This window comes from Myotis davidii, unplaced genomic scaffold (genome assembly GCF_000327345.1).
Source record: "Myotis davidii unplaced genomic scaffold, ASM32734v1 scaffold77, whole genome shotgun sequence".
Classification (NCBI taxonomy): domain Eukaryota; kingdom Metazoa; phylum Chordata; class Mammalia; order Chiroptera; family Vespertilionidae; genus Myotis; species Myotis davidii.
In genome coordinates, this window is record NW_006289713.1 from 5,476,461 (window position 1) to 5,492,912 (window position 16,452).

The 16,452-nt window shown below is 57.1% G+C and overlaps 1 protein-coding gene across 3 annotated transcripts in view; it reads right to left on the reverse strand.

The window, feature by feature from the left end:
- Positions 1-16,452, reverse strand: part of GSE1 (Gse1 coiled-coil protein) — a 436,931-nt gene that overhangs the window by 327,994 nt on the left and 92,485 nt on the right. The window lies entirely within an intron of this gene.

Consider the following 16,452-nt stretch of genomic DNA (forward strand, 5'->3'; position numbering starts at 1 on the left):
AGCCTCGGGGTCCCGGAACAGCCTTCCCCTGACAGCATGAGCGATTCCCTTCCGCCCTCCGAGCCGGCGCCAAGGCCTGGAATCCATCATTTCCCGTCGCCTGTCGGGGGCTCTGCCGGCTGCCAGGCTCCTCTCCCGGGAGTGCAGCACCCTCCACAGCGTGGGCCCAGGGCCTCCAGACCACGGCCAGGCTGAGTGCAGACACCTGGGTCCATACCGCCCCTGACCATGGACATGGCCCTCCCCTCCTGACCCTGGGATGCTCACTGGGGAAATGTGCCATTAGGTCGCACGAGTCTCGTACATGTGGGTGTGGTTGGGGTCTCCCCCCCTACCCCCCGCTTCCTGTGCACCCCACAAGGCCTGCTCAGAACACTCCTCCCTCACAACAATCAGAACCTGCCCTGGAGGCGTGTCCTTTCAGCGTCTGCCCCCAGCAGCATCCGGCGGCCTCCGGAGCCAGAGACCCTCCCTCAGGGTGTTGGCCTGGATCATGGGGCAGCTCCCCACACTCCAGGGACATGGGGCCTCAAGGATAAGGGCTGAGCACCAAGGAGGGGTGGGGGATCCCACTTACAAGGGACAGGCGGGGCACACTCAGGAGGAGGCCAGAGGGGGCCTGAGCTGGCAGAGGGTCTATGTGGTGGGGTCCGGAGGGCGGAGACTGGGTCCCCGGATGTCAGACTCGGCAGCAGTCAGTCAGGACCGCCTCCCCCACTGGAGGGTGGCCCAAGCTCCTTTCTGCTTTGCCTATGAAACAGGCATGCCAGGCAGCTGAGACGGGTGACAAGCTTTTCCTGCTGCAAATAAGCTCATTTCAACTCCCCCCTGCCCCCATCTACACACCCTGCTTCTACCCGCAGGCCCCTGTTCGGCTGACTCCGTCGCTTGCTTGCTCTGAAGAATAAAATGGTGTTTATTCCCCTCCCATCGTTCCCAATGTGGCCATACCGGGCAGCGGCTCCCCCCACCCCTGCCAGTGACACGGTGATGACAGCGAAAGTTTATTGTGCATTTACAACCCGCCAGGCACCCTCCAAGCACGCCAGGAGACCCCACTCCCAGTCTACACCCCTCCAACCTGCCCCGGCCTGTTTGCTCTTCACACAGCCCTACACACGGCCATGGCGCTGTTATTGCCTCATTTCTCAGAGGCAAAGACTAAGCACAGAGAGGCCAAGTCGCTAGAATGGCATCACACAGCAGCCCAGAGTGTGATCTCAAAATGGGGGGACTAATCCCCCTGTCCCCGATGCTTCTGTGTTCAGGACACACCCGACACCAGGGGTTCCCCCAAAGGAAGGGGCCCCTTCCACAGCCTTCTTTTGTGACGCTACACATGGTGGAGGCTGGCAGGGAGAGCGAGTGCCCGAGCCGCTGGCAGCACACGGCGCTGTGTGCCGGACATGGCACAGGTGGGCCTCCCAGAGTGCGCGCAGCACCACGACCAGTGCCTTCCCTCCGCCCTCCAGCCCCAGGCTGAAGGCTGTTTCCAGGCCTCTGAGAGAGGCTGTGCCAGGGATAGAGCCGGGGTGTGCTCCTAGCACCACTAGGTCAGAAATAAAATGAAAATGTGTGAAATACAGACGGGGCCCCAGGAACTCGGGGGCTCCACAGAGCAGAAGCAGGTGAAACTCGGAAGAGGTCCAGCTGGGTGAGATCAAGGCTCCCATCCCACCGGGACCAGCTTCTGGCCAGTGGTGCCAGGCACAGGGGGCGGTGGACTGGTTCACCCAGCTGCACGGGGCCAGGCTGACACGGGGTCTCTGTGGGTTTCCTTGTGCTCCAGAAGGATCTGGGTGGGGAGGGAGGCAGACAACATACTTTATGTCCAGGACACATGTCCGCACAAAGACGTTACTCCCCGTCTTTCAGGGGCCTCTTCTGCCCCTGGGATGAAACCCCAGGATGAAATGGCCCTGGTAAGACCTTTGAGACCCTTCGAGAAGGGCCCCACTCCCAGTCTACACCCCTTCAAACTGCCCCCAGCAGGCTGTGCCCCATGATCACACCCCTCACCTCCAGGCGAGATGTCACTTCCACTGAGAACACCCATCCCACCTTTCCCACCTAGAGGCACTGAGAGTCTATGGAAATCTCACTCATGTGCTTCCTCCTCCTGGAAGCCCTCCCTGATGCCCAGGCTGGATAGCGGACTACTCTGGGCTGAGCTCTGGCACACCACTGTCTGTATGTCTTTGTCCTCCCTTCCCCATCCCTTACTAGAATAACCTGGGGTAGGTACATTTGCTCTGGGTCTCCAAAGGGCCTGGCTGAGTCCTCTGGAGTCTGAGAGTCTAAAAACAGACGGAGACTGCAGTCACAGCTCTCAGGGGGCGCAGGAGGGGTAAGAGACAGCACAGCGCTGCACAGGGCTGGGATGAGGGCTTAGTCTGGTGGAGCTAAAGCGACAAGAGATGAAGCTGCAGCGAAGGGGGCTGGAGGAAGTCGGGGGTATCTAGTAAGTGATGGGGTAGGGCCTCTCCCCTCCCAGTACAAGCCCCTGAAAGGACCGTGGATGGTGGCCCCAGGCAGGGTGGCCCATGGGAGGGGCCTCAGACGCCTGCCCGCCCTCCAGGCAGCATTGAGGGGCTAGCTTCAGTCCCTCCCCACCCAGCGAGTCCTCCCAGCTACCTCGCCCTGCCATCACCTTTGGTCTCTGAGGCCACACTGTGGCTTTACTTTCAGTGACCTTGATCCTGGTCAGGTCAAATATTTCAGTTCAGTGGATTCATCCAGCAGGAGTGTGTTTCTATGGCAACAGGGGCTGACTCATAGCACTCTCCTGGGTCCCCCAGCGCTCTCCCCTCCAGGAAGCCACACTCGGTGCTCCTGCCTGCATGCCCACCGTCACAGCGCTTCCCAAGGTGAGAGGTGACTCTCCCTGTGCTTGCCCATCAGCCCCGGAGTGCGCTGTAAGGGCCAGGGTTGCAGAGCCCCCGCTGCTGGCCCTGACGTCCTATAACATGAGCACAGGGGCTGCTGTCCATGAGGACACACAACCCATGTGCAGCCTTAGCCGTCAGCATCAGCGTCCAGATGGGCTCTTGTTTTCTCCCGGGGACATCTGCTGACCCGCCCAGGCCGGCTGCAGAGAGAAAGGGAGGCGTGTGGAAAAGATGTGAGGCCCAGCTCGGCATTTTGGGGGGATTCAACTGAGACAGCCCGTGGCGCCGTTTCAGAGGCTGCGTCCTAACGGGTCTCGTCCTCTCCGAGGAGCTCAGGTCACCCGGGGAAAGGCCTGGCACCTGAGAACTGGGCGCTCAGCCCATGTTTTAAGCTACCAGTCCTCATGGTTTGCCCTCACCTCCCCTCCTACCCACGATCTGGGTGCTGTCCTTCTGCCCTGCGATGCTTGTGTTCCTGTAGCCCTGGCACAGAGCAGTGCTTTCCGGCTGATGAGCATCCCTGCTGTGGCCCCAGTGCCAACCAGCACCTACTGGGCGCTTGCAACACCCCACAAGGGCTCTTGGGGGGCAGGAGTCCTAGTGTCACCACTCGCTCGAGATGGGAAAATTGAGAGGTTAAGAACTTGACCTCGTGCCCACAGCAGTCGCATGGGTGCAGAGCGCCTATGATTTATCGCACGTTATGATGTCCCCATGATGCTCAGCACTTAAATCATTGGTTCCCAACCTGTGGGTCGCGACCCCTTTGGGGATCGAACGACCCTTTCGCAGGGGTCGCCTAAGACCATCGGAAAACACACAGATAATTACATATTGTTTTTGTGATTAATCACTATGCTTTAATTATGTTCAGTTTGCAACAATGAAATTGGGGGTCACCACAACATGAGGAACTGTATTAAAGGGTCGCATTAGGAAGGTTGAGAACCACTGAGTCTTAAATGCATTCATCTCATAGGATCGCCCCCAAACCTTATGATGCAGGGACTTTTATCACCCCCATTCTACATTTGGGCAGACTGAGGCACGGGAGTGAGGTGCGCAAGGTCACACAGGGAGCAAGGGGCAGAGCCTGTTTGCACCCGGAGCCCAGGCCCTCCGCACCTCTGCTGGCGCCTCCCAGCCGACGCTCAGAACGCCCTGCTCTTCAAGAGTACGTTCTTTCTGAAACCTGACCATGACAAATTATTTTTTTAATGGTTTTAATTTATCCCCCTTTCCTCGGAGAGTGTCACAGGCAATCTGCTTCTCCCCGTGTCTGTGAGCCTCCTCGTCTCTTGTTAGTGGCTCAGCTTTGAACATATTTCCTTTTATCATGTGGTGACACACGGTGGCGGAGGGCGATTCCGGGAGAGATTGTCGGGGAGGGGCCGGGCTAGAGTTTGCATCGCTCCTGACAGCTAATTAGCCGTGTGCCTTTGCACCAGGGGCCTCTCATATGGCAGGCATCATCCTCACGGCCCCGAGGCTGCACGCCGAGGCCTCCTCCTCCTCCATTCCTGCGTTGGAGATTCCCAGGGTAACGATTTCCATTTTGGTGGTGCCCTTGACACGGGCCCGCCTGTGGCAGGGATAGGAGGGCAAGGCCAGGACGGCTGATCCTTGGGGACTGAATTTGCCAACTATCATCAGGGGGCTCTGGACTGGGACCCAGACCAGAGCAGGTGTCTGAGGCGCTGGTGACCTTGGGCAAGTCTGCCCTCCCCAAGGCTCAGTTTCCTCATCTGCATATTGGGTAGATGAGCGCCATATGTTTGGCTCCCTAAGCTTGCTGCCGGCATCCAGCAGGAGAATGAGAGGCAGGTTGAGCTGAAAGAATGATGTCTGGGTTCCTCCATTCATCATGTACGTATTGAGTTCAATATGTATTGGGCACCTATGTATGCATGTACGGGGCACTGCTCTAGGTGCAAGGGGCTGGGGAAGGAAGGAGAGGGTAAGGAACCATAAGTAGCGCGTGTAATCCCCCTGATTGTCGATGTTGAGGTCCAGGTCTGGGGAGGGGCCGGGCTGGCTTGCATGCTCCTGACAGCTCGTTAGAGGTGATTAGAAGCATGAGGAAGATGAAGCAGGGAGGCGGGGGATTATGGGGCGGGGAGAGGTTGCACTTTAAAATAATAGCATGGTCAGGCCCCCTAGGCCGCACAGACTGTATCATCGTTAATTACTACCATCATGTCTGTGAGGATGAGTAACAAAGATCATCAAATCTTTCTTTCTTTTGCCTGTTAGGAAAACACAGTCTATTTTTTTTTATTTTTTATTTTTTAGGGCAGGGTTCTCACACTCGGGCAGCATCAGGGTTCCCTGCAGAGCTTGTCACATAGGTAGCCTGGCTGTCCCCAGGGTTTCTCATCCAGAGTCTGCATTTCTGCCCAGTTCCCAGGTGACCCCAATGCTGCTGGCCCAGGACACAGTTTCAGAATCCCTGGTCTGGTCTGGAAATGGACTTGGTTCGTGCATTAAAGGTTGCATTTCTTCTGCCTATTGGATGTGGCCCATGAGAGCCACTGGCTCTGATACCTGTGACAAACACTTTGGAGGCCCCTAAGATCAGATCAAACAAACTGTGTGAAATCACCACTTTCCCCATTTCATACGGTTCCGCTTACTGTGCGCTGGGTCTAAACAGCCATCCTGGCCTCACGGAGCTGCCGCCCGTCATTTCCCTGGCTACACGGTGGAACCCTCCTTCTTTGCCCAGAGGTCCCCGCCCCCCAGCAGGGGTCAAGGCCTGGCCTGGGCCCAGGACCCCTGGAGCCTCTGGGAACCTCCCCTCTGCCTTGCAGCCCCTGGGGCCTCCCTGAAGTGGCTCTGGCCCCAGAGAGAGATGAAGGGGGAGCAGCAGGCCCACTGACATGCTGAAGGATTGCCATGGCAACAGTGCAGGGCGGGCCAGCTGGCAGGAGCAGAGTCTGACAGAGCCACAGGCCTGGCCTCCCACTAGGGCAGGGCTGGCCTGGGGAGCATAGGTCACACAGGGCTGGGGGGGAGGGCACAAGCCCCCACATGACAGGTCTGTGTCCTTTTTGAGGAGAGTGCGGTGACCCGACTGGGGCTGGGCATCTGGGGAAACCCACCTCCCTCCTCTTTACACACGGGGGTGGGGTGGAGGGCTCTTGCTGGAATTCTCTGATACCATCTGAATCACAGGGCGCCCCGGCCTCACCTCACCTGGATCCCCGTGGGGAAGGGCCCCTGGCCGCGTGATCCAGGAGGCTGCACTCCCTGTTCCTGCAGCAGGTAATAGGTACTCGGTGAAAATGTGCCTAATAGGATAATGAACAAATGGGCATGTTCATGACCGCCCCTTTGAGGCTGTGTCTGAGGCTCAGGGAGGCTGCTGGGTGCAGGGCTGGGACAAAAGATCCCCGAGATTAAATCTGTCGCCTCCTCCCTCCCCTGCCCTGCACACGCAGGAGGCAGCACCCACGGCCTTCTGGACCTTTCTTGCTCTCATTTGGACATTGGAAGAACTCAGAGCCTGCTCCCGGGACACAATGCCAGGAAAATGTGCGTCCCCGGGAGCTCCCGGGACCCTTTTCCCTCCCTCTGTCCCAGGACTGGAAAAGGCCATTGGGTTCCTTCAGGGGAGCTTGGCTATTCCAGGCTGTGTGATGGGCCTGCAGGGAGGTGGAGGGGGCCTTGGCCAGCTCTGTTCCTTCTCAAAGCAGGCAAGGAGGCCCTGTTCCCACTAGGCCTCCCCCAGGCTCTGTACAGGGTTATTCTGCCCGTTCTACAGATGAAGAAACTGAGGTCCTGAAAGTGAGCCAAGATGCCCAAGGCTGCTGGGCAAAGTGAGGAACTGAGGCCAGGCTCCCTGCTGCCATGCCCCCTCCTGGAATCTTTGAGCTGAGAGATTAAAAGAAGACTTTTAATTTCTTTTCAATGAAGATAATCTGTAAAATGCTCAACCAAATGTAATTTCATTTCTCCTATCTCCTAAGACTTTTCCTATAAATCAATTTACAAATATGGTGAGAACTACCCTTGTGCCGGGATGAAACCCCGGGATGAAGTGGCCCTGGCAGGATGTTTGAGGCCTTGAAGAGGGGCCCCACTCCCTAGTTTAGCATCACCCCAGCCACCCCCAGGCAAGCTGTGCCCCAGGATCGCTCCCTCCTGATCTCCACTTGGAACCCGTGCGCCACCTTCCCTTGCACTGGAGTAAGAACTTTATTGTTTGGCGCGAGCATCCCTGAGGTTGGAGGACAGGTGAGGGAGGGGTGAGACCTCGGGGCTGACAGCACAACTGGGCCAGTCCAGCTCCTGGGACTGGGACGGACAGGTGATCTGAGCTGGTGGATCTGAGCAGGTGGAGGGAGGAGTGGGGACAGAACCAGGGATCCCGGATAGAAGCAGTCAGTGAGCAGAGGCTCAGAGGCGGGCAGGAGCTGGAGTCAGGCTGGACAAGAGGAGGGCTTTGTGAAGGGATGTGGAGCAGCACCCAAAGCAAGACCCTCCACTGCCCCCCCCCCACTTCCCCACCTGTAAAACTGCAACAACTGGTCCCAAACCTAAGGGCGCTGAAAGGTTAAATGAGATCACGCCTGATTACAGACACACACCATAAATGACATGTTTGGCTGAGGCTGTCCTCCCTCCCTAAAGCCTCCCCGCAGAGACCTCAGAGTCCCCCTGCCAAGGAGAGATCCCACAGCTCATGCCTCCTGGCATCCCCTCCCCCAACACACTTTTACTGCAATCAGCTCCTTCAGCACCCCAACACTAAAGTTAGGTATTAGTATAACTCTTCCCACTTCACAAACGGGGAAACCAAGGCACAGAGAGGATCAGGGACATACCCAAGGTCACACAGCTCCAGATGGTAGAGTCAGGATTCAAAAGTAGGCACTGATATCACCCCATTTTACAGATGGAGAAACTGAGGCTGGGAGGGCACCCTCTGTGGTTCTGGGCCACACAGCCAGGATGCTGCTGAACTGAGCTGAGCTGGCAGTTGGGCCTGTGGGTCTCCTGAGCCCAGGCTCTGACCGTGGAGCTCTAGGGCCTCCTAAGCAGGTCTGGACAAAAGGTTTGGAGAACAAGCCTCTGGAAGGGCCAAGGAGGCAGGCTGAGGGGGAGGTGCAGACAGCGGGCTGGGCTCTGCCACTCATTCCTACCCCTGCTTCTCACACCCGCCGCCGCGGGGGAGCCAGAAGCTGGTAGCACCAACTGTTGCTGCCGCCTTCCCTCTCCCTGCCCATCTGTTCCCGCAGGGGATCAGGGTGGGCGGCAGGTCCTTGCCTAGACCATCCGCTGCCGATGCAGTGGGGACACTCCCCCCGCCCTTCCCTTCTCCTGGGCCTGGAGGTTTGCAGGGGGCACGGTAGGGTGGGCACAGCAGGCCCACATGCGCCTCCCCACCTTGAGCCTCGCTGTCACCTGTGCCAATGGGCACAGCGCCTCGGATGTGGCTGTGAGCTCTGAACCAGCTTCCGCCCATAACCAGGACCCCCTCCTGTGTCCTCCCCTCTATGGGTTTTCTGATCGCAGAGCCTGGGGTCCACAACCCTCCCACTGCAAATGCCCCTGCTGTCCCAGAAACACACTTATCCTTGTCACCTGGTGTGTGACCTGATTTAGACTAAGAGCAAGCAAGGTAGAGAGCCACGGGTGGGCGGGTGCCCTCTGAGACGTCCCAGCTGGTGGCAAAGGCCCCTGGAGGCTGAGAGCCCAGAGCCATCTGTCTTAATTTTTGGCACCCACTTCCAGACCTCCTGGGTGCCTGAGGGACCCCCTCTCCCATGCAGAGGAGTGAGCTCACAGCAGAACATGCACTGGACGCGTGCTGGGTGGGGTACTGAGGGAGAGGTGAAGGGGCCGCCGCTAAGGGTCAATTTGGGTCCCAGCCCAGGCAGCTAAGAGAACAAGGCCTGTGGTGCACCTGTGTGGAGGGGGACACAGGGAGGGCAGGGTGCTAGGCAAGGCCCCAAGGGAAAGGAGTTGAGTCCCGAGGGTGGAAAGGATCGATGGCCACCCCAAGACCTCCCTCTGCCCCCCCAGTTCTGATGCTACCCCTTGAGGGTTCTATACAAGCTCCACCACTTTCTATGTGACCCCTGGCCAGTTATTTGACCTCTCCGGGCTGGTTAGAAGGATAGGATGAGGTAATGCCTGGCACCTGGCACGTGCTATGCAGGCTGGGCAGTAGGGCGATGATGAGGCCCAGCTCCAGCTCCAGCACACACCTTCCCATGCTCAGGCCATGCTCCTGCCACCCAGAACCTCCTTCACCGCCCCCCAAGCTCAGCACCCGGCCTGGTCCTATGTCCTGGCCTTTGCACACACAGCTCCCTCCACTGGGAACACCGGTGCCCACCCTCCTTTGCCACGTGGCTACTCATAGTCTTCCTACAGGTGGAAGGGAAGGAGGGGCCACCTGTTCTGGGAAGGAGGCTGGATGAGGTGTCCCAGGTTGAGACACAGAAGAGGCCACACAGGCGGGCCCCTGAGAGAGAATCCACCATATATCCAAGGGCTGGCTCTGCCAGATCTTGCAGGGGACAGCGACATCTAGTGGGCAGTGGGCACATTGCCCATCACCCCAGGAGGTCCCTCTAGGGCAGCGGTTCTCAACCTGTGGGTCTCGACCCCTTTGGGGGTCTAACGACCCTTTCACAGGGGTTGCCTAAGACCATCCTGCACATCAGATATTTACATGACGATTCATAACAGTAGCAACATTACAGTTATGAAGTAGCAACGAAAATAATTTTATGGTTGGGTCACAACATGAGGAACTGTATTTAAAGGGCCAGAAGGTTGAGAACCACTGCTCTAGGGGTACCCCAATCCTGCAAGTCAGCAGAGGCTCCCCTCCAGGGGAGAATGCGGAGCAGAGGGGGGCCAGGCTCAGCACATTGCCATCGGCGACACAGGGCTCAGCTTCCTCTCTAGAACTCCTGCCTCCTCCCATGGGCAGCCATGCTCCCACATGGCATATGCCCGCCATATGCTCTCCCTGTCACAGCATCCTCAGCAGGCCTGCAAGCAGCCTGCTAGTGGGGGCAGGGTGCCTTGGAGTTTGAGCACACCCCAACTGCTACATCGAGCAAGCTGCTCGGAGCTGCTCGGAGGGGTGCCAGAACCCCTATGAGGGCAGCGGCCCATGATGCCACATCACAGACAACCACACTGAGGCCCAGAGAGGCTGAGCATGTTCCTCGAGGCCACACAGCTGCAAGGGCAGACCAGTCCTGTCACCCAGAGCCGCCTCTGAATATGCATCTACAACCTCAGGGGGCTGGTGGACATACCTGCAGAATTCTTTGGTGTCTGGAAGCTCGGTGTCCATGGAAGTCCCCATGCCAGGACACCTTCCATTTCCTCTTTCCCCATCACAGCTTCAGGGCCCCCGGGAGACCACGGCCTCACTGCTCTCCTGCTGTTTCCACAACCCCAGCAGTGGAATCTATAAGGCACTCTGGGCCTGAAGCCTGAAACTGACTCATGCTTCTCAAACTGGGTTCCCCAGAGCCGTGAAGTTCTGCCAATGAGTTCAGGTTCTGCCCGGGGAGCTGAGAAAAAACTTGAGGGAGGGAGGGCTTGTCCTCTTAAATCATTGTCTAGAGCTGATTTCTACAGAAGGTCTAAGTGAAGAGGGAGGGAAGGAAAATTCTGGAACTTTGCACTATGCAAGAGGAAATACTGAGTGTCTAATAGCAGGCCTCACCTCCTAATGCAGCCAAATGTCGCTCAGGGCCAGGCTGAGGCTACTCCACCGAGTGGTTTCATAGGCAACAGATGTTTACTGAGCACCTACTAAATACCAGGGATAGTCACTGAACCCCACAGTGCAGGCGTTAACTATGCGCTCAGGACCCAGAATCCGTGGGTTCGAATCCTGCCTCTGCCATTTGTTCGTGTGGCTGAGGGACTTCGTCTCGGTGCCTCAGTTTCCTCATCTCTAAAATGAACCGAAGAACAGTTCCTAGATATCGATGACAATGAGAATTAAATGAGTTAATAGATTGTATTACTTTTTCCAGGGCATATGACAAATTACCACAAACTGGGGCTTAAAACAACAGAAACGTATTCTCTCACAGTTGCAGAGGCCATCATACGGAGTCAAGGTGTGGGCAGGGCTGTGCTCCCTCCAAAGGCTCAAGGGGCGCATCCTTCCTGCCCCCTCCTGCTTCTGCTGGTGTCCAGCGATCTTGGGCGTGGCCTGTGGTAGCAGAACTCCAACCTCTGCCTCCGTCTTCACATGCCATTCTGTCTGGGTCCTAATTTCCCTCTTCTTATAAGGACATGGGCTGGATTTAGGGCCACCTGTATCCAGCATGACTTCATTATAACTAATTGCATCTGCAAAGACCCTCCTTCCTAATAAGGTCATATTCTGAGGTTCCAGATGGGCATGCATTTGGGAGGATACCATCTGGCCCCACTACATACATGTCCAGGGCTTAGGCCAGCGCGAGGCACGCAGAAGTGTTCCACATGGGGTTAGTGCTCTTCCCCCAGTACCTGTGACGGGGACTTGGGCCCACTCTATGGATGCGGACACCAAAGTTCAGAAGAGTGAACTGTCTGCCTGAAATCTGCCTTGCAATGTGGGGCTCAGATCCAATCCAGTTTTGTTGTCTTCACCCCGAGTATTTTCCAGGCCTGAGCTCCCCGGGACATCTGCCAGAGCAATGCGGGCATTTTCCCTACGGGCACCACCCAATGCCCCAGCGGGGAGCTTGTGCATGGAGGCTTCCAGCCCCCTGGCCAGCACACAGCCTCTCTGTAATATGGAAGATGAACCCCAACCTCAGCGGGAGGGTGTGGCTCAGTGAGAGGATACCGGCCAGGGGAGCCCATCTTTCCTGTTACTTTCACGTGCTGCAATTCACATATCAGTCTCATGCTGGTATAGAGCAGCCGTGGGCAAACTACGGCCCGCGGGCTGGATCTGGCCCGTTGGCTGTTCTACCGGCCTGCGGAGGGTTCTCTTGCTCTCCCCTCCGCTCCTTCACCAGCAGCAGTGTTAACATGTATTAGTTCACACAAACACTCCATCCATGCTTTGTTCCGGCCCTCCGGTCCAGTTTAAGAACCCATTGTGGCCCTCGAGTCAAAAAGTTTGCCCACCCCTGGTATAGAGCAATGGTTGGGTAAATGTTCTCTCTGACGCGGAAAGGGGCAGGAAGCCCCCTGATTGGTTTGCTCCCATCTAGCAAACAAGCACTGCGCCCCTCTGTGTCAGGCGTGTGACCGTGGCCACATCGCAGATGAGGTGGCGCCCTGCCAGGCCAGCTTCCCCAGGCCCAGCTGGGCTCACTAGGGAGGTGCTGGTGGAGCACGGAACATCTCAGAGTCTGGCACGTGAGGGGGTAGGACTAGAGGATCAGAGTGTGGCAGCAAGGCCTGGATGCAGGTGGGAGGCAGGGACTCACTGCCTCTGATGGGGAGGGGGCAGCATGGGGCTGAGGAGGAAGCAGGTGCCAGGCTGCTGGGCAGTCACTGTATTACTTGGGTCTCTGGACCTAGGATTCTGCAGGAAAGAGAAAAGGCTTTCTGGGTTTAGAAAGAGCCTTATCCGCACAGTGGGAAGCTGGGGCCCCGCCCGTAAGCAGGCAAGCTCAGATGGCCCAGCAAGGCCTGTGGGCATCGTGACAGGCAGGCCCAGGCCTTTAAACAGGGTCACCTGACCTCTACTCTAGCCCTGTCTGGCTTCTGAGTCAGGCAGACCTGGGACCGATGACCTTGGGTCCAGTCACCTGCTGAGCCCAGTGACACAGGGAGAAAGGCAGTGTCTGCCTGTATTGGAGGCAGCTGATAAGTGCCCAGTGCAGAGCGGGGCACGGGAGGGAAGCTGACCTCCCCGAGCAGAGGGCCAACAAGGCTGGCCTAACGACCAGGTCACATGGCTCAGTCATCCCCAGTGTTCACTGAGCACCTACTCTGTGCCACCACTTGCTCAGGACTGGAACCCAGTGGCAAACAAGCCCCAAGTTCTTCCCCTTAGAGACAGGTCACATGCCTCCTCAGTGTCTGCGAGATTAACGTAGCAATGGGGCCGGAAGAGCTGCAAGAGGTTCTGTTTTGAAAGTGCACTAAAAACTGGGGTCACCATAACCCCGCAAGTCCACTCCATGCTTTGTACCCAAGAGACATGCAAACCTATGTCCACGCAAAATCGGCACACACAAGCTCAAAAGCAGCACTATTCGTGGTAGCCCCATGTGCATACAGCCCAAATGCCCCTCGATGGTGGACAGATAAACCACACGTGGCCTCCATCCACGGAGTATCAGTCAGCCATAGAAAGGAATGAAGCACGGACACCTGTTACAGCATGGATGAACCCTGAAAATATTCTTCCAGGTGAAAGAAGTTAGATACGAACAGATACATATTATATGATTCCACTTACATGAAACTAGAAACCCGGTGCACGACATTTGTGCACTGGGGGGCCGGGGGGTCCCTCATCCCGGCCTTTAACAGTCCGGGAGCCCTCGGGGGATGTCCAACTGATGGCTTAGGTCCGGGCCTAAGTCATCAGTTGGACATCCTTAGCACTGCAGCAGAGGCGGGAGAGGCTCCTGCCACCGATGCTGCCCTCACCAGCTGTGAGCCTGGCTTGTGGCTGAGCGGCACTACCCCTGTGGGAGAGCCCAGACCACCAGGGGGCAGCTCCTGCGTTGAGCATCTGCCCCCTGGTGGTCAGGGTGTGTCATAGCGACCGGTCGTTCCACCATTCAGTCAATCTGCATATTAGTCTTTTATTGTGTGGGATGTCCAGTATAGGCAAATCCCTAGAGACAGAAGGTGGATCAATGGTTGCCAGAGGTTGAGACAGAGAGGAATGGGGAGTGACTGCTAAGGGTAAAGGGCTTCTTTTAGGGGTGGTGAAATGTTCTAGAATTAGATAGTGGTGATGGCTGCAACTCTGACTATCCTAAAATCCACTAAACTCTACACTTTGGCACATTATTATAAAATTGCTATAAAAAAAACGGCACTTAAAATAGTACTTGCAAAATGCCATTTTTCATACACTGGGGTGTTTTTGAAATTACAAAAATGAAAAGGAATGAGCACATATTGTTTTAGAACCAGAGAAATAAGAGGTGCTTGCAGGTACCCGCTGCCATGGCCAGGGTTTTTTTGGAGGCTCAGGGAGGGGAGGCCTTGCCCGGCTTCCCCAGGAGGCAGCATGGGCCCACAGCGGTGGAGAGGCAGCCACCCTGTTCCCACCAGCCCAGCTCACCAGAAGTCCTGGAGACAGCCAGCTGATGCGGGGGTGACCAAGAAAAGACACCCCTGAGGCTGATCTGTCTGTAAACTGCCAGTGAGTCCTGGGGGGCCAGGCCTCACGGGGGCACACGTCCAGTGCTCCCAGGGGCTCCCCGGGAATTCTTCCAGGAACCATGTGGTGTATGGGTGGCCATTATGCCCCTCTGGACAGGGACCCGTGGAAGAGGTCCAAGCCCCTTCTGAAAGAAAGTTCACCATCTTCTCTCTCTGCAGGGGCAGGAAGCAGGGCATCTCTTGAGGTCACAGCCAAGGACTTGGCCCGGCCTCAGGATGGTGGACAGAACTGGAAGAGGCGGGTGAGAAGCTGCCGAGGCCGTGACCAATATAATAATAGATACCACGTGCGGGAGGGGGCACTGTGTGCCTGGCGGGGACTGTCCCATAAACCGTACACCCCCATGAGCCTTCCACAGCCGGAGAGCAGGAACCAGTGCCATCCTATTGTACAGATGAGAAAACCGAGGCACGGAGGGCTCCCCAGCTACACCACTCTCAGCCCTACGTCACTGGCAGCTGGTACACCTGTGACGTCAGCTGTCTTCACAGAGGGTGTTGGGGGCTGGGCCGTGGGGGGGGGGGCATCTGCCTGCCCTCCTGCCACTTGCTTCTTGGGCCCAGAGCTGTGAGAAGCAGGCCCCACACAAAGCCAGGCCCCAGGCCAGCAGAGCGACACCCTCCCCACAACTGCAATCATGTCCATCCACAGGACACTGCCGACACCAGCTGTGTAGTTCTTCCAGACCAGTACCCACATCTCCAACGCTCCGGGCACCGGCACAGCTGGGTGGCCCACACTTTGGTTCAGTTCGGACACTATCACCAGAGTTGGCAGAGAGCCCACCGGTCAAGGGCTTAGTCCCTGGAGACTGTCCCTGCTTCAGACATCAATCACAAGTCCTGGGTCTCTATACTCCTGGCCAATTGGCTATAAATCAGGGATCTCACGACCCTCTCCTCAGGTACGACAATTTCCTAGGAGGGCTCACAGAACTCAGAAAAACATAACTTCGTGGTACTCGTTTATTGTAAAGGCTAAAACTCAGGGACAGCCACATGGAGGACCCACATCATCCCGCTAGTGGACAGCTGGGCAGTGGGGCCCCAGCTCAGCCCCTGGCCTGGACACCCGCCTGTCCCATTCCGCGGCAGAAAGCCCAGGCACTGTTCTGAAGAGCTGTCATCTCCACTGAGTGACCTCTGCTGTGCGAGGCCCCCCGAGGCTGAGGGCTGGCAGAACCCTTACAGTCCCTCCCAGAGTTGGGAGGCCTGGTTTGCACCCAGCTGTGCCTCTCAGTCCCCGTCTCTGAACAGGACAAACATGAAAACGCTGGATCCCAGGCCTGGTACAGCTCTCGTGGTCCTCCCCATGACCACCCCTCACTGCACCCTATGCCTCCTCTACGAGGCCAGGGGAGGGTCTGCAGCCAGGGTTGCTCCTGCCCCGTGGGACCTAGAGAAGGGGCCCAGTGGGGTGGGCTCTGGCCCAGCATCCCCACCTGGAGACACTCTGCTCCTCCTGATGGGGTGTATCGGCTGCTGGGAACGATGAAATCTGAACAAACGCCGCTGCTGCTTAAGGATCTTCCATGCACGGTAAGGCAGACCTCCTCAGTTGTGCCCCAACCTGGCTGAGCAAAAGATGGACTTGGTTTACTTGGTATGTGAAGGGTCTGGTGCAGAAGGACTCAGGCACAGCTGGATCCAGAGGCTCAAACACTCCTGGGAGCTGCCTCCCGTCCGTGTCTGTCTCTCCCCCATCGCACCCTGAGTTCTTTCGTGTTCAGGGACTCTCACTATGCAATGCCCTCTGAAGGGGGTCCTGAGTGCCCAGGGCCCACCAGACTAGTCCAATCCAACCACCCCCAGCATTGAGCCTCCCAGCCCTAGGATCCCCACCCAAAGGCAGCCGTTCCTGTTGGCCACAGACTTTCTGAGCGGGTGTCCATGGAGGGAGATGGCGCCAGCCAGTCGCCTGTCCCTGCTCGGTTCCAGCTAAGATAAGGTTCCCAAAAGACTAATGCTGGCGTGTAAATATTAGATACTTCTGTCTCCTTCGAGACCAATTACACAGATCATGGCGGCTCCCCCAGGACCGTGCCTTCCACTTACTGTATCATCATTAACTGCCTATTAGGTAACAGCTGCTGGGGGAGAGAGAGAGAGAGAAAGAGAGAGAGAGAAGGAGAGGAAGAGAAGATACTGGGAGGGAGGGAGAGAAGCGAGGGAGACAGGAAGAGGAAAAGAAGGGTGAGAGGAAAAACAGAAAAGTGAAGATAGAAAAAGGGGG